Here is an 18,962-nt window from a genome sequence, read left to right on the forward strand (position 1 = left end):
GCAGTGGCACATGGTTTTGTCTTCTGCTGCTACAGCCCATCTGCTTAAAGGTTTTAATATATTGTGCATTTAGGGATGCTCTTGTGTGTACCTTGGTTGCACCGAATGGTTGTCCAAGTTGCCATTGTATTCTTATTATATCAGCTTGAAACACTCTAGCAGTTCTTCTCTGACCTTGGGCATCAACAAGGCATTTTCACCCATAGAACTGGCAATCACTGGATATTTTCTCTTTTTCAGGTCATGCTCTATAAACCCTGGATATAGTTCAAGGATCAAATATATCTTTATTATCCCCAAGGGGCAATTTGTCGTACAGTGGGCTAAATTCACAAAACCATCAAATAAAATACAATAAATAAGCAGTAAATACACGAAAAACAGGACTGAAAACATTGTGAATTGTTCAAAAGATCAGTGGAAGATGGGACAAATTCATTTCTGAGTGCATTTGTCCTCCACATTGGCATATAAGTATCTGCAGCCAGACAGAAGCACCTTAACCTTCTTCAATTAGAGGTGGCTAGGATCAGCCAGGATGAGACTTCTTCAAGGTCCTTATCTTGTACAGGTGAGAAAGGTCATTCAAGGTTGTTTTTTAGGTTCAGTGACCCATACCAGAGATGGTTGCGTGGGGAAAATCCCAGTGGATCAGCAGTTTCTGAAAATCCTCAGAACAACCTAAAAGCTCGCCATGCTCAAAGTCACTAAAATCACCTTTCTTCCACTTTTGGACTTTAGTAGCAGGTCTTGACTATTTCTAAACGCCTAAATGTACTGAGTTGCTGCCATGTGACAGATGAGTTTCTTCCATTACTCAACAGTTAAACTTGAGCAGTTGAAAATAAAAAAAAACATTCTTAAATGTTCACATCCCTATGTGTATAGCTGAGTGAGGTAAAATCCACATCAATACACGAGGTAATAAATCCTTCTTTTTAAGTACTGCTTGGAGCAAAATAAAAGACATCTTCCATCAAAAATTATTAAGCTGGAAACACACTAAACAGCTGGAGAAGACCAGCAGGCTCCCAAATCATATTTTTTTCAACAGTGATGAACAAACCGTTACTTCCTGTCAAGCTGTCCAGCGATTAGTGATGTCTAGCGGGTAAAGGCCATTTGAGCGTAAGGGAACAAAACACACCATTGCTCATGATGCATTTCATTGAGAAACTACACATAAAAACAATTTGCCTTCAAATGATTTTTCTTACGAGGCCATCTCCTGTGAGTGTCCTCTCCTATTGTGTTCTTCTGGCATAAAAGCTCCATTACAATGATTTAGTCTGAACAGAGCAAGGGTACTCTTGAACAAGTATACATGTGCGCGCGCACGCACACACACACACACACACACACACATTCAAATGCCTCGGGCCTCGGGACCCATCAATTATAGTGGGTTCAGTCAAGTTATCATCATACTCCCCTTTTCTTTTTTTCTCCCTCAGTGCACAGAACTAGCACAATATGGACTCGCTACCCCTTTGAGCACTTCAAATCTGGAACACTTGCATAAGAGTCTATTTTATAAGCATGTAAGCAAAAATAAATCCCAGATTCCATCGGGGTTTTGGGAGTGAATCTTGCTTATGTCAAGCGGAGAAGGTGTGAAAATCAAAAGTGTATTTTGGGGAGCAATGATTGGCAGAATGATGCTCAAGCCATCAGAATCTGTTTGTCTGCTGGTTTCAGTTTTGCTTTGTACCTCTGCTGTTCACTGTCCTGATGACAAAGACTGCTGTGCTCATCAGGGAGTTACATTTACCTTGTACTGTCAGATGTCATCTCAGGAAGATGTTTGACTCAGTGCATGTGTACCACACACACACACACACACACACACACACACACACACACACACACACACACACACACACACACACACACACACACTTCCACCATCACACAGCTGTCTTTGAGTCAGGTGTGTTTACTGTTCACAAGCTTTTGAACTACTTTGATGTGCATCCAAAGGTTATTGGAAGGTGATGTGGTTTTTAGTTATTCAAGATTAGCCTGTTGTATTGATGTTTCAGGGGCATATACTATACTTCAACAATAACGACAAAAAATACTGAGACAGTTAAGGAAGATACTTTATTTTGTATTATGAATTTCAGAACCAACATCATGCTGTTAGAGCAACCTATTTTACATGTCTTAAGTGAAAAGGAGACATTTCTGATCAAATCATTTTAATTAATTTCAGAATTATTTTACTTTATTAATAAAACAGTGTAAAAGTGGATGATCTAATGCAACATATAATGATATTTCACACTTTTACATTTGCTTTCTGTCCTTTCTTGACTGTCTCCCTACACTGAGCTAAACCTCCTCTCATCTTCTCCTCTGATGACTGATTGTATTTTTACTTTTTTATTTTTGGCCCTTCTCTCACAGACATCCTTTCTGTTGCTTTCTGTCCTCTCTCCTCGCTGTTCTGCAAAGAATAGTTTAACATTACTGTACATCAGCCTCTTTCACTCTCTCCCTGTTCAGTGAGTGTGTGTCACAGTCCATCTTCTCTTGCAGGTGCTGGTCTACTTGACTCCATTTATCGTGTGTTTGGGTCACATTAACTGTGCTTGCCTCCTCCCAAATTAGGTGTGGCTTCTACAGGTACATTTGTGTCTCATTATTCACTTACCTGCACTGAAAAAAGTGATATTGTCTCCTTTTAAATATAGCATATTATATTTTGGTATATCTTTTCAATTCAAATGAGTAATTCCTGTCTACATATATAATTCGAGTAACTCCAGAATACATTCCCTGCGTTTTAATCCAATTAATTTTAGTTAATTAAATGTAGCTCAAAATGCTTAAGTATGTTTTTCATAGCCTCCTGCTGGGCCATTTTGCGCATGCGTTAGGACAGGCCACCATTTTGCGCGCGGACTGAAGAAGCGGACTCTTTGTGTGCTGCAAGCGGGCTCAAGTTAATCGCACAACTTCATATTGTAACGTTCACAAGAACCAGACGGTTGGGGTCTCAGTTTGTCCGTTTATTCGGCACATAAGCCAGCGGGTTGTTAACTCAGGGGGAAGCGCTCTCGAACTACACCTCTCTTCAGCCTGGCACACACACAGAACAACCAGGTCCCCCCACCCCTTCCTGTACACCACCCTCACTACTTCCTGCAGCCCAACCAAACATGAATCTTAAAGGAACAACAACAGTGTGCAGAGAAAACCAACATGTCACTGTCCAGTAACACTTAACCATCGTTACACTGCCCCCCCAGCAATAAGTTCCTCGTCCCCGAGGGAACGACACAGTCTCTGAGGCGGGGCGGTAGCCTACGTTCCCTCCTTGACCTCCTGAGCCCCTGAGGAGGACGCGGAGCTTCGGGGCTTTGGGGTGAAGAGTCCGAGGGGGGGGAACGCAGCCCCGGTCGGGGGCCCCTCTGAGCAGGGTCATGGACGCTCTGTACACGTCCCTCTGGAAAGGAGGGGAGGGACTGTCCTCTGTAGGGGGCCATCCGGTCTCTGTGCAGCGCTACTATCCTCCCCCTAGGAGGCAACACCCTGTAAACAACCTCCCCCACTCGCTCTAGGACGCTGCAAGGCCCCACCCAGCTGCTATCCAGTTTAGGACACCGTCCCTTCTTCCTCTTTGGGCTGTAGACCCACACCAGCTCCCCAGCACGGAAGTGCCTCCCTTTAGTGGTGATGTCGTAATTCCTCTTTTGGCGCAGGCCTGCCTTCGCCAGCTGCTCTCGGGCGTAGGAATGTGCAGAATCCAGCCGGTCCTGCAGCTTCCTTGCATAGTCCCGGCCCAGTGGTGCCTCTGGCGCGTCCGGGGGTTTCCCAAAAGCCAACTCTGCAGGAGTTCTCAGCTCTCTCCCTAACATGAGCAGGGCAGGCGTACATTGGGTGGAGTCCTGCACTGCCGACCTGTAGGCCATGAGGGTAAGGGGAAGATGGTAATCCCAGTCCCGTTGGTGTTCTGAGGTAAGGATGGCTAGCTGCTGGGCCAGCGTCCTGTTAAACCTTTCCACCAGCCCATCGCTTTGGGGGTGAAGTGGGGTGGTGCGGGTTTTCTTAGTCCCAAGGCGTTCACACATGGCAGCAAATACCTTGGACTCAAAGTTACGCCCCTGGTCACTGTGGAGGGTCTCTGCTGTTCCAAAGCGGCTGAACATCCCCTCCACTAGTACATCAGCGACCGTCTCAGCCTCCTGATCTGGGATGGCGTATGCTTCCGGCCACTTGGTAAAATAGTCCATGGCCACAAGAACATAGCGGTTTCCTCTGTCTGTGCGAGGAAATGGGCCCATGACGTCCACAGCTACTCGCTCCATTGGGGCTCCTGCTGGTTGCTGCTGAAGCTGAGCCCGGGACTGGTCTTGTGGCCCTTTGTGTGAGGAACATGCATCACAGCTGCGGCAAAAGTCCTCCACATCCCTCCGCTGTTGACCCCAGTAATAGCCCTGGCGGAGGCGGCGAAGAGTCTTGGAGACCCCAAAGTGGCCAGAGCCAGTGCTCCCATGGCAGGCTTCCAGCACAGCTGACCTCAGCGACCTTGGCACCACAACCTGCCACCTCTCCTCCCCCGTGGCAGGATCCTTCCAGGCACGCTCCAACACCCCCTCCTTCAGCCTGAGAGCTGCAAACTTGGCCCACAGCCCCCTGGTACAGATGGAAAACCCAGTGACCTCATCCCAAAGGGGTTGCTCCCCCTTCTCCAGCCACTGCAGGACCGGCAGCAGGTCTGTGTCTTGTTCCTGCCGTGCCCTCCACTCCGCTGCATCCACCACCAGAAGAACCCTGCAGGCGAGCTGTGCTGCTCCGTCTATTGTCGTGAGTTCCCGCTCTATTTCCTCTCGCTTCTCACAGTAACGGCAGCCAGCTGCAGCACATGGGCGGCGAGAGAGGGCATCTGCGTTAGAATGGTGCGTCCCTGCTCTGTGCTCCACGGTGAAATTGAAGGCTTAGAGCTCCTCCAGCCAGCGAGCCACCTGTCCCTCTGGCTCCCTGAAAGACATCAGCCACTGAAGGGCAGCATGATCAGTTCTGACAACAAATGCTGGAGTATTTAAAGTGTCTCACCCCCGCCACCACAGCCAACAGCTCTCGTCGTGTGACACAGTAGCGCCGCTCGCTCCTGTTCAGGACCCGGCTGAAGTACGCCACCACCTTCTCCCCTTCCGGTCCAACCTGCGACAACACCGCTCCCAGCCCCACATTACTTGCGTCAGTGTCCAGGACAAAAGGCAGGGCGGGGTCAGGGGGGGCAAGGACTGGGGACTCTGTCAGCGATCTGCGGAGGGTGTCGAACGCCTGCTGACAGTCCTGGGTCCAGATGAAATCACGGTCCTTCTGCAGCAGGTGGAAGAGTGGTGCGGCTATGGAGGAAAAGCCCTTCACAAACCTCCTGTAATAAGACGCCAGTCCTAGGAAGCTTTTGAGCTGTTTCTGGTCTGCTGGTGTGGGCCACTCGGTAATGGTGTGAATCTTTTCCTCCAAAGTGCTGATGCCCTCACGACCCAGCTTGTGGCCCAGAAACTCCACCTCCCTCCTCATGAAGTGGCACTTGTCGGGATGCAGCTTCAGGCCTGCAGCCGCCACCCTCTCCAACACTTGTCTCAGGGCATCCAGGGCAGCATCAAAGGAGCTCCCGTGCACTAGAAGATCATCCAGGTAAACCAGACATCGTTGCCGTGGGACGCCAGCCAGCACACTGTCCATGAGCCTCTCGAAGGTCGCAGGAGCGTTGCAAAGGCCAAAACTCAGGACTTTGAACTGCCATAGTCCCCTGTTAGTGCAGAAGGCTGTCTTCGGTCTGGATTCCGGGGACAGTGGCACCTGCCAGTAGCCACTCCGCAGGTCCAGGGTGGAAAACCAGGAGGACCCGGCTACTAAGTCGAGGGACTCATCAATCCTGGGAAGGGGGTAAGAGTCTTTCTTCGTCACTTTGTTGAGTGGTCTGTAGTCCACACAGAAACGCATCCTAGGACTTTTTTTCTTAGGCACCATCACCACCGCGGAGGCCCACGGGCTATCAGATGGTTCTATGATGCCCGCCTTCATCATTTCACACAGCTCCCTGTCTGCAGCCTCCTGATGAGCCAGGGGCAGGCGGCGGGGGCGCACTTTAATAGGCTGGGCATCCCCGGTCTCAATGACGTGCTCTACCAAGTGTGTCAAGCCAACATCACTTTCTTTCAGGGCAAAAATGTCACTAAACTCTTTTAGTACCTGCCATAGACTCTCTTGCTGCTGTGGAGTCAGCCCCTCACAGTTCTTTGACCAGATACTCCTCACTGCTGAGAGCCTCTCCTCCTCCTCCTCCTCCGCTTGCTGTTCTGCTGGCGGGTCTGCAGGGGTCTCTGCGGTGGAGGTGGACGCCGCGGCAGATGCTGTGCAGACCGGGGGAGGAATAAGCGGCACCTTCTTCCCATCAGGGAGTACGAGGAGGCCTTTGCCTAAGTCCAGTACACCACCAATGGCTCGTAAAAAATCCAGCCCAAGGATGCAGGCGTCCTGCACGTCAGCCACCCAGGCAGCATAAGACACACCGAGGTCCCCCACCTTGAACTGGAACACTCCCTTCCCTCTCATTGGGGCCAGATCACCGGTCACAGTCTTAAGTTGCACGTTAGTCGGTTGTACAGCAGCTCCGGTTGGGACAATATCGGGTCGGACCAGCGTTGCATTGGATCCCGTGTCCAGCAGGGCCGTACAGGACACCCCCGCAATCGTCACTGGAACATGGCAAAAGCCGCCAACCTGGGTCCAGCCCACAGTGATGGCCGCACCGGGTGGAGGTGGCGGTGGTGTGGGGATGTCGTTCTCCCAGGCCCGTGTACTCCCGCCTACACGGGCCCGTGGGCGTTTCCCTGAACCGCTGCAAGCTTGGGGCACTGCCTGATGAGGTGTCCGACTTGTCCACATCCCCAGCAGCTCTGAGGTCGGCGGTGTGGGCCAGCCCGAGGGGAAGGCGACTGCAGCGAAGCTGTCTGCACCAAACTGCACAGGCCTGCTGGCGTCTCCATCTGTTCCACAGGTGCTGACACAGCCCTCACCACGTGTGCGTCGTCAGCGCCCCCAGAGGATCCTGCAAGCATCTCCCTCTCCAACGCTAGCTCCAGGGCTGCACTGAGTGTGGCCGGCCGAGCAAGCTGAGTTTGCATGCGGAGCTCTTTAGGGCTCAGGGCCTGCAGGAACTGGTCCCGAGCTAACTCCGCCTGCACTGATGGTGGCATGCTGTCATACGCCCTCCGGCAAAGGCACTCGACTTCATGGGCCAAAATGCGGAGGGGCTCACCTGGCAATCTGCGTCTGTTGTGGAACTCCGACCTCAGCAGCACTGGTTGGTTATACTGCCCGAAGCGCCTCTGAAGTGCTCCGACCAGAGCATTATAATCTCCCCTCTGCTCCTCGGTCAGCAGCAGCAGGCATGCAGCTGCATCCTCACACAGGCACAAAGCCAATTGGAGAGCTTTATGTTCCTCAGACCAGCCAGCTGCAACAGCTAACAGCTCGAACTGTGCGATAAACACTTCCCATGGCGTCTTGCCGCTGAACTTAGGCGTTTTTATATTCGCTGCAGCTTGCTGGGCGCCGCCATGTTTGTTTACATCACGTGACGGCGCGCCAAGCGAGGTCGACTCCTTCCCGCCGGAATCGCGGCCGCTGTGCGAACAGTTCCCGAGCCTAGTCAAACCTGGAGAAAATCCAGCCTCGGCAGACAGCCGCAGCGCCGTTTCCCTCACTCCATGGGCGGGCGAGCGCGGACGAACCTCCCTCTCCTCCGTCTCCTTCTTAATCCTGCCCGGCAACATCCTCGTCTCGTAACGGCAAGCGTCGCCGGCAACAGGGTCTCGGGCGTTCTGGGGTTCTTTTTTCTTTCTTCACTTCTGACACCAATGTAACGTTCACAAGAACCAGACGGTTGGGGTCTCAGTTTGTCCGTTTATTCGGCACATAAGCCAGCGGGTTGTTAACTCAGGGGGAAGCGCTCTCGAACTACACCTCTCTTCAGCCTGGCACACACACAGAACAACCAGGTCCCCCCACCCCTTCCTGTACACCACCCTCACTACTTCCTGCAGCCCAACCAAACATGAATCTTAAAGGAACAACAACAGTGTGCAGAGAAAACCAACATGTCACTGTCCAGTAACACTTAACCATCGTTACAATATAAAGGTGGTCTAGCTTCGGTAAGTAAACCTTTTACGGTCGTTTTTGTTTTATTTTTTTACCTCAGTCAAAGCATGTTGACTCTTTAAGACGTGTGCACATGGAGAAAGAAGTCTAAGTAGTTGTACACCTCTGAACTTTGTCATGAATTTGACTTAAGCTAGCTATGTGCTCTATTAGCTACTGCTCTATTAAAAGAGTAATTGTATTGATGCGTTAAAATGTCATATGTTTTTAGCTTAGTTCTTGTGGCACACTTTGTACTAACAAATTATGGAACGAGGCAATTTCTCTGTAGTTAGCTGTAAAGTTCACTGTACAGTCGCCTGCAGTTTTAAGTGGAGAAATCGTCCCTCCCGCCACAACATTGGCATTAAGGAATAGTCGGGCGGGGGAGGGGGCTTCTGAACGCACCTGCACAGTCAGGGGTGCAGTAGGAAATAAGTAGGATTGGCGTTGCACAACGTCTTTTGTGCAGAAAAAAAATAATGGTTGTAAACTGTGGAGGAGAATAACTCAGTGGTTGCCAAAAATGTGAGATCAAAAGGCACTGAGAGTGATGTTTGTCAGAACTGAAATTAACTCAGAAAAGAAGTTGCTTCACTTGATAGAGCTGTTGAGTCAGCGGTCTGGTTTAGCATTTAAAGCCTCGCTACGTGCTTCCAAACCGCTGCATTTAATCTCAGAGAAAACTAACACAGAGAAGTAAAGCAAGTGTGTAAGTTCATCTCTTTATGTTTGCATAGTATTTCCATGTTGAGCTTAACAACCGATGTATGGAGCCACAGCTGGACTGGCTGTCGGAGTTTTGTATTGAGGGGGAAAGGAAGCGATTTGTTTTATACTTCAGCTAGAATGAAAAAAGACACAAAGCTGGAGTTATTCGGTGTCTTCATGCTGAACAGCTAAAACTTCTTCCCTCATTCTCCCCCCTCCCTCTCCTGTTGCTACTTCAATCATGAAACTGATCGATTATCAGGTGATCGGCTTTTCTGTCGCTAGTCTCTCTCATTTGTTAGTCACCCAGTTTGCGCTAGAAAGAGGAAAACGGCAGATAAACAACAGCAGCACGTTTAAGCTTGATAAGCTGTTGCTAGAATTTTTTTAATATTACTTCTAGTATCCGCTTATGTTTTCTGGAGCCACAGCCGTAATAGCTGCTGGTCATGATAGTTTGGATATGTGGTGAGAAGGAAACATGAAGGTGAAACCAGGAGAAGTTTTTACTGAATCATTAGAGCTGAACAGGTAATGAAGAAACAGGTTTACATTTTAGGTCACATGAATGAGTTGAAGGGAAGTTATGAACTGTTTCTGAGAGACAAATAACTCCAGGATCCTTTTTTAGGTAGCTGACAGCTGGTAACTGTGCAGGTGCGGATCTAGCAAAGTTTTGCCAGGGGCCAGGTAGGGCATTAACAGGGAAAGGGAGACACAAAGACATAATTTTCTTTCTTATTCTCATTTAAAATGTCTAGCTTTTAATAAATAATTATTCTAAATCTTACTACCAAAGTGGTGATCTGGTTAAATGTATAGAGATCCATTATTGTATGTAGTAAATATTAAGTCTAATATATGCCCTAGTAATAGTAGTACATATAGCACTTTTTCCTTTGGGAAGGTACGCTGTCTGCGCTGTCTGCAACTGTATTGAAGAAAAATGTTGAATCAAATTATTATAGAAAAATAATTGATTTCTGTGCATTAAAGTAGATTACGTCAATTAAGCATTATCAGGCGGAGGGTGCGGGGTGGTTTCCTAATATTTTTGCTGGGAGTTGGCAGTCCTATTAGTTAGTTTAATATTTCTATGTACTGTTTAGAATAGAGCTGGGCGATATATCGAGTTTTTAAAAAATATCGATATATTTTTATACGAGATATAAGATGTGACAATATCCTTTATATCGATATAGTCTATGTTACGTTATAATTATACTTGTGGAGCCGCAGGTTTGCCTCTCTTTCGTCCACTTTCGTCTTTACGCAATGTTACTCGGCCTCGCCTCTCCTTCACTGAACACAACTCCTCCTCGCCCCCCATCGCTTCACCTGCAGGAAGCGACAAGATGGACACGGCAAATCTCCGTTAACGAGTTACTGCGCATCGCCCCGTGCGTGGGGCTGGACGGCGTCAACGTGTTAGCTAGCTAACCATGCTAACGAGCTAACCACGCTAACGCCATGCAGCCCAGAGGGGCTGCACGGACTAAAATCCTTTCATTTTCTCAAAAGTTGACAGCGCGCCTTATGTATGAATTCTGGTTGTGCTTGATGGCCGCGAACCGATTTTATGTGGAACACGGCGCTCAACAATCTGTCAAAAAATGTTTTAGTACGACTTTAGTAAGCTACGGAGCTGCACCGCTTGATGGATTGTCGGAGCATTACGGCTGAGCCTCGCGGAGTGATACGTACTGTGCTTCAACGTAATATTACCCTACTGTGTATAAGGACTATAAATGGCACCTGTTAAGAGACGTGGTTGCGAAGCGGATTTCAAACTCCAGGCTGTCAGTCACGCAGTACAAGTTGGGAACAGAGCAGCTGTGAAATCTGTCTTTGTTATTGTGCTCAGCGTCTTTTAGTTTACATTTTGACTGCACAATTGTGAGCTTTTTGTTATGCACAAAAACAACATTGTTTTCTTTTATTTATGGAGCATTATTATTTAATAAATGCTCATAATTTATTTTTGAGTAAATTTTATGTACATCTGCTCTATGTTAATAAAAGTGCCTGTGTGACATCTGGGACACAGCTTTGACTAAGAACTCTCTTTTTGTTCTTACTTTATGGCTTTAAAAAAATATATCGAGATATATATCTTATATCGCCATCCAGCTAAAAAATATCGAGATATGAATTTTGGGTCATATCGCCCAGCCCTAGTTTAGAATACCTGAATAAGGAGGATGGTGTAAGTTTTTTAGGTTGATCAGTATTGCTGAAGTATAAAATATTTTGGGTGCAGTGTATTTTTTGCATACAGGTATAACAGAATAGCTTTAATGTTTTGTTTTTAAAACTGAGTATGAACTTATACAAAATGCAGCAAAATATTTATAAAAACAGTTTTATTTATTATAAAATACACTATATCGGATTCATATCGGCATCGGCAGATAATCAAATTTATGATATCGGTATCGGACATAAAAAAGTGGTATCGTGCCATCTGTAGTTTGCACAGAGGCACAAGTAAGATTTGTTTTGTTACAAGGGAGTATCATGAAGTAATGCACTAATGGCTTGGAAACGGTAATTGTTTGTCTTTCTAAAGTTTTTTTTTTTTTTTTATTTGTCTTCCTTTTCTGGCAGATTTTCTTCCCCTTATGTGTTACTGTTTATTCAAGAAGATGGTGTTATTTTGGTAAGTACATGCAAATTCCTTACATATTTATCACAACAGTATTTGTCACAGTATTGCAGGGACAAGTTTATCTATCTCATCTTAAGGGTTCTTGTGATTATTAATATTGATATTAATTAATATCAATTAATATATATGATTAAATTTCTTTTATCCAGGACAAAAGAAAAAAAAAACTTGCGAAAGTAAAATGAAAAACAGGAATTTAGTTCTTGTGAGTTAAGAGGATGCAGAGCATAGGGTTAGATGGAGGTGGATCATTCACTGTGGTGATCCCTGAAGGAAACAGCCAAGAGAAAAAGGATCAGATTGCAAAAAAAAATGTGGTTTGTTTGCATACATGAGTCTTTACGGTACCCACAGGACTCCTGAAGTATAAGTACTCTGAAGTTTGCAGAGCAATTTCAGAGATGTTTGGGGCTTACATGGCAAGCATGTTTTTAGTTGCACATCTAAATTTTCTCTGCTCTCTGTTGCTGATGGCAGAGTTCTGCCCCGCTGACCTCACAGGTGAGACACTCCCACCAGTGGACAAAGAGCACAGGAAAATGTGTTGCCAACCACCTGAAACAGACAAATATCTGCTTTTTAAAACCCTTTAAACCCGTTAAATGGACTGATGCCATTCATTTCTTCTTTGATTAACAGTAGTAACATCCTTCATGCACTGTATACTAACCCATATGATAATCATGCTTTATGAAGTGATGGCAATTGCATTGTAGCATTTAATGAAGAAATAACAAAATAATCATACCAATGATTAAGCACCAGTCTTCTTTTTTTTCTGTGTGTGTGTGTGTGTGTGTGTGTGTGTGTGTGTGTGTGTGTGTGTGTGTGTGTGTGTGTGTGTGTGTGTGAGATACAGGTAAATGCTGAATTCCAGTGTATTACAACACTTCAACTGGAGATGACCTTCGCGGCACAGTTAGACAGAATTACACCTCAGTTGATGACAGTTTTCCAGAAGAAGGGCGGTGTTTCTGGGCAGAAACTTGCCCACCACTTGCAGATCATGCAAGAGGTAAATCTGAATATTGCAAATTCTATTTGGATTTCTTTTGTCTTAAGTGGCAGGTCACTGGTGAGTCCAATAAGCCGTTTTAGGTGACCAGCCAAGCAATCTAAATTTTGAAATTTCATATATAAATTTTATTTACTATGTTTGAACTGACATATGATAAAATTTACTTATTGCGAATGTCAGACATTGTTCTTTTTTCCAAATTGGTTTAATCAGCAACTCTCTTTAAACAGGCTGAAAGTGATGTTAAAGTGAAAAGGGAAGCAGTTCTCAGGGCACTTTGCCTCTACCTTGGTGAAGAGGACGGAAGCCTTATTCGGGAGTTCTTTGGAAGTCATTTAAGTCATTGTAAGCAAGTCATCTATACACACACTTTTTAGATAGATATCTGTGTGTGTGTGTATTACACACACACACACAAACGACTAGATTGGAATTTAATTGTAGAGTTAATTGTTTTTTCTTTTACCTTTTTATTAAATGTTTAGGACATTGAAGGAGATGATATCCAGAGAGACCTGAAGAAGCACACCATGGGCATTTATGTCATCAACAGGGAGGATGGACAAAATGGACATTATGATGACATTGGAATATTTGTTGAAGGGGAGATAGTCATGGACAACATTGGATCTCTGGCCCAAGCTTGTGCATTGATGCTTGGAGTAATCTATGCACTAAACCTAGCCTTCCCCAAGGAATTGAAGGACTATTATGAATTCATTTAGAAAGTGTTGATGGGATTCGATGGTGAAAAGCTCTCCCCCAAAGTCTTTGGGCTGAAGAACAAAATTGCTACTGGATAGGAAGATTTCTAAAATAACACATCAAGAGAATGCTGTTATGTAAATTACCAATGACTGGTGCTCTTGTGAATAGGAGTGAAACTCTTGTACAACCATCATTTGTTCTGTGTTATGTTTCGATTGAACATTTTAACTTTCAATAATGAATGTTTCACGTGTGGTACATTTGAGTAGCTTGAAGAGCAACTTTGTAATTATTCAGTTATAGCTGCTGCCCTGCGTATAATCAGTGTTAACTCAACCGGATTAAAAAAAAAAAAAACCATTCATGATTACCACACTGCAGCACACTGGTAACACTTTAAAGACTATTAATTGTTTTGAAGCGAGTATGTTAGGTCAGAAAATATGTAAAACATTCAGAATCTTCAAGGAAGGACTAGAATGGAAAGACAGTGGTCAATAAGCAGTAAGGAAAACACAAGTTTAATTTTAAGTCTAATTACCTTATTAAAATGCAATTTCTAAATATGGATCGCAGAACAGCAAGTCTGAAACTGGTTAGTTTGTGGATGCATCAGTTTCTAATTGTGATACATTATACTGCTGGTAGTGTTTTATTCTTTTATGTAAGGAGTTTTTTTTTTTTTTCTTTTTTAGAGGAAGAGAAACATTGGTTAACATTTCTCTTGTCTGTTGTTTCTGTTTTGTTTGAATACAGCTTTTTAAAGCTACTAGTTCATAGGCAAAAGTTTTGTAATTTGTATTATACAAATTGCAGCAATTTCCCTTAGAGATGTGGATTCTTATTCTGTTTGCAACAAATTTTGCATTAATAAATGATGTGAAAGAATGTTGTAGTTTTCATTATTGACGTTTTTAAAAACTACAAATCAGGGTAAGCAATATTTTTTAAGTAAACTTAACTTAATTGAAATAGAGAGAAATTAACAATTTGATTGATTTGAATATAAGTTTGGGACATAAGTGTAAAGGAAACAAATTATTCTGGTACATTTAACACGACCTTAGTTGGACTTACTAATAATATTTGACTAAGACGTATCCACAACAGTTAAATTAAAGTAGCTTAAAAATATATGTTGGTTTTACTCGCTTAAATTAAATTCAGTGTACTTAAAAAATATTTCTGGATTCAAACAAATTTATTTCGTGCAACCACTTGTCATAAAAAAATGAAATGCTTGAAATCTAAAAAATATTAATATTAAATTATTTCAAATAAAAGGAACCATTAGAATCTGATCAAACTCAGAAGGTGGCTTATTTCCACTGAAATGAAGGCCCACTTTATCTAAAACATTAAGGTAACAACTAAAGATCCTTTTTCATGTAAAAATGGTTTATTCTGCAAAATATCAGCATGCTATCTGACAGACGTCATTACAACAAGGAATGTGAATCATTACTTCTAGATGTTCAATTATTTGTTTTTGATTTATCAAACTTATCACTGAGAAGTAAAATTTCACATCATAGTACTCAATTTTCTGGGGGAAATCTCAAGATGTTATATTGCTTCACCTACCTCAACAACCTCAAACCAATAAAATCAAACACTAGTGTCAAGTACTGTTTTGGCATCAGTTTAAAAAAATTATAGCCACTGGCTGTTAACATTTGAAGAGCTGAGACACTCAAAGTTTAACTTTACCAAATTACCTACAGGTAGAGTTCCTCTACATCAGCGCTCGGCATCAAAGCTTTTTATGAAGGATACGAAAAGAAAAAATACATCCTGTATGAATTCCAGTGTTTTACAAAAAACAAAACAAACAAAAAACATTCTTTGCCAATATGTAAAACCTTAGAATTGAGGTGCATTTTCTTTTTCCTTTCTTTATTTTTTCCTTTATGACAGAGTATGAAGCCTAATGAGCTTAATGATCTCCTGGTCTTAATGGACCCCTGACCTGTTATTTTTGGTTGGTATACAACAACAAATAAAAACTCTGTGTAACACTTAATACTCAAAAAAAGACAAAAACACTCATTTCCAACTTTTCCATGCCACAGTAAATTCCTTCAGCTTGATCTTCTTATTTTTGGCACTAAAAAGCAAATCTAGTTAGTAGTAAAACTTGATTCTCTGCTCTCTTAAGGAAAAATACCAAATGAAGAAGTGCTTGTCCTGACACAAAAGAAGGGAGCAACAGGTGATCTCTTTCTGTCCAACAGTTAGGGCATCACAAAGGTAAAATTTAAAAACTGTGTCTTTGGGGGGAGTTTATGATCGCAATATCTCCTCACATATGGAAGTGATACTCTAGAGTCTGAAAAGAAAAGAAAGGAATGGAGAACAGCTACGAGAACCACTTGTGTTTGACTGCATGGCTTTATTGAACACTTTAGTTAACCTATTATGCAATAGTGATGGTTGACAGTAAGACCAATATACTGGGTCTGAACATAGAGTGCATTACTTTTCTTGGAGCTCTAAACCAAACTGTATCCCCTTTGAAAACTGTCTGTGTCCTGCACTGAGCAGTGCCCTTCCTCAACAACCTGTTTTGTAAGTGAATCCACTGATGGGCTCCTCTAGCTCCGGGGTCAGAGCAGCAGCCATATTGATTTTTCTGTTTATAAAGACAGTGGCAAACAGGGCAGACTCTGAATGCCAAAACGAGTGACTCGAAACAGGCATGGCCTGGAGGTATTTCTCTTTTCCCCTGTCTTTGTCTGCCACTCTGTTTACCTTAAATGCATTTCACTCTCTCTGCCTCTCACAGTATTTTCACCAACACTTGTTTGTCTATTCATCTCCCACATATTTTGTACTACATGGATAAATAAGTTCAGATAAGATAAACAAGAATAATAAAAAGTATATAAAACAGCTACTACAGAACCGCTCCATTAGAGACAATGTTTTTTGTGGGATATTCCCTGACATCTAGCTAAAGATTTCTCTGACAAGTTGATAAGTAATGCAATTAAATGGATTGCACGCTGCAGAATAGGGATTATTTATTTATGGCTAAAACCCATTACATTTTTTTTTCGTAAAAGAACTCTGAGTGTTTTTATGGCACACGTGCTTGTTTCATTTATGTGAATTTCTGAGAGTTATATGCAGTAAATGACACACTTTATACCACATACGAGGTATGTTAATTAATTATGTTAATGTGAATTTTACTAAGAAAGCTCATGCACTGTAGCTGTAGAACACCAGTGAACCTGTGGTCCCAACATTTCCTTTAAGTCTAACTATGAAAGGCAGTAAGCTAGCAGGAGAAGACTGTGTCACATGCAAAAACACACTGAAAGTAGCCATCTCCCTGACTTCTGTATTAGTTTCCAATAGGTATCAGTGACATCTCTAGTATTTCTTTCTTCCATTTGACTGATAATCTGATATACACTACGAGTCAAGTTTAAGAACACCCCAATTTTTCCAGTTTTTTTATTGAAAATTATGCAGTTTAATGTCTGATTGCACTTTGATAGCATAGTACAAACAAGGAGTTGGAGTTAAAAAAAGAAACTTTTTGACTCTTCAAATAGCCAGCTTTGGCAGATATAACAGCTGGGTACACCCGTGGCATTCTTCCTACAATAGAAATCAAGTGCTCTTCAGAAAGTTCTTCCCATATCTGCTGCAGAAGTTCCCATAAATGTGTGCTTTGCTTTCACTCTTCTGTCCTTTTCATTCCAAACCAGCTCGATGGGGTTTAAGTCTGGAGACTGTGCTGGCCTGACTCCATGTTTTCTGGCTTACCTGTACAAAAATCTTGTTCTTTTTTCCTGAGGTAGTTCTGGCATAGCTTGGACTTATGTTTTGGGTCTTTATCTTGCTGTAGAATGAACCCATGACCAACTACATGCATACCAGAGGGTATTTCATGGTGCTGCAGAATGCTGTGGTAGCCGTTTTGGTTCAGGGTGCTGCTCACTCTGTACAAATCACCAACCAAGGATCCAGACCATCACACTTCTTCCTCCATGTTTCACAGTTGATGCCACACACTGTGAAACCATCCTTTTGCTTACTCAGCAGCACTCAATGTCCTGCATGATGAAATGAAGATTCCAAATTTTGATTCATGAGTCCATAATATCTTCTTCCAGTCTTCAGTAGGCCAATGGTGGTGTTTCATGACCCAGCCAAGCCTCTTTGTCCTATTCTGACGTCTTAACAATGGCTTTCTTGCTTTCATCCTGTCAAACCTGCAGCTCAAACTCTTCTCTTCACAGTTGAAACTGAGACTTGCTTACTACGACCATTATTAAGCCGGGCTTGAAGCTGTTGTTCTGTGAGCTGCCTATTGCGCAAGTTCTTAACTCTCAGTAACTTGTCCTCTGATTCAGTTTGGCTTTGGGTCTGCCAGACCTCTTCATGTAAGAGTTTTCTCCAGTTTTTCAGTGCATTTTGATGGTGAACGAAACTGTACTCACTAACACCTTGACTTTCTTTGCAACCTCTCTGTAGGAAAGACCTTAATTTTTAAGTGTTATGATGGCAAGTCTCTCTTACATTGTTAACTGCCCTTTTCTCGCCATTTTTGTAGCAACACACTACTTTCTGCAGCACAGTACTATTCAACTGATGCTCATGGGGGTATGGTACCACAGTGTTTTCCAACACTGATTTTAGGCTGACAGGGCATTGTAAGTAATCCAGAGAAGTTGGAACACCTGTAGAAATTAGTAGAACCGGCTTTCAAAGCTTGATCAACCTGCATTGCTGCAGAACAGATTTAAGTTGTTATCCCATTTTTTTTTTTATTTCTGAAAAAGGTCTTTTTTAATAATTCTAAATTGTACATTATTTTTCAGTTTTGGGTAACCTTACCTTTTTTTTTTTTTTAAACCTCTGGCAGTTCAACACTTACCTTTGTACCATTTCAAGCTATTTACCTGATTTGAACGACTTGAATTGCGATAAATAACTGGAAACACTGGGGTGTTCTAAATCTTTTGACTGGTATTGTAAATCTGTATATTGTCTATAATGTGTATGAATATCTGTGCACACTTCTAACCTTACAGTTCCCCCAGTCCACAACTTGGGGACTGAGGGAACTGTCACTACAGAGTGACAACTGTATTGCTGGCAAATCAAAGAAGTGTGTTGCTAAGTTTCAAGTAGACAGTATGAGCAGAAACTAAAAAACCCCATCATTGACTACATTACTATTGGGATGCCTTATCAATGTAATTTATGTTATTGATTATGCCAACGGTGCATCGCAGAACTGGCCCCGTCCAGTCGAGGCATTGATTTTCCCTGACAACAAGCTAAATGGTGGATAGACTGGCATTTATTTAGCACCATTCTAGTTTTATTGACCACTCAATGCACTTTTACAAAACAAGCCACATTCATACACCTATTCATACAGTTTTCTATGCACATAGCAGTTTGCATTATATATCAAACATTTACATGCTCATACCTCCCAAGCCACAGATGTCCCAGCTGCTCCTAAGAAAAGAAAAGAAAAAAACCCCAACTTGCCCACAATCATCTAAATTGTGGGAGTACTTTACACAGAAACCCAGCAACGCAGTGCTCTGTAAGGACTGCAGATTGGAACTGGCTTATCACACCACTACTAGTGATTTTTGAGCACTTGAAATGAAAGCATCCCAGAGCACTTTGTCAAGACTGCATCAGCACAAAGATGGCTCTGGC

General features: G+C 43.4%; 1 long non-coding RNA gene across 3 annotated transcripts; it reads left to right on the top strand.

Moving 5' to 3' along the window:
* Positions 1-8,155: 8,155 nt before the first annotated feature.
* On the top strand, positions 8,156-12,892 carry LOC308404471. 3 transcript variants are annotated; one of them, XR_013973126.1, is made up of 4 exons: positions 8,156-8,177; positions 11,482-11,533; positions 12,402-12,557; positions 12,791-12,892. It is a non-coding gene; the product is annotated as an uncharacterized lncRNA (long non-coding RNA). The 3 variants fall into 3 exon arrangements; XR_013973127.1 differs by having other exon boundaries at positions 8,157-8,177; positions 12,396-12,557; XR_013973128.1 differs by lacking the exon at positions 8,156-8,177 and adding an exon at positions 10,571-10,589.
* Positions 12,893-18,962: the final 6,070 nt, after the last annotated feature.

The sequence above is a fragment of the Rhamphochromis sp. 'chilingali' genome, assembly GCF_963969265.1.
Source record: "Rhamphochromis sp. 'chilingali' genome assembly, chromosome: 10".
Lineage (NCBI taxonomy): Eukaryota > Metazoa > Chordata > Actinopteri > Cichliformes > Cichlidae > Rhamphochromis > Rhamphochromis sp. 'chilingali'.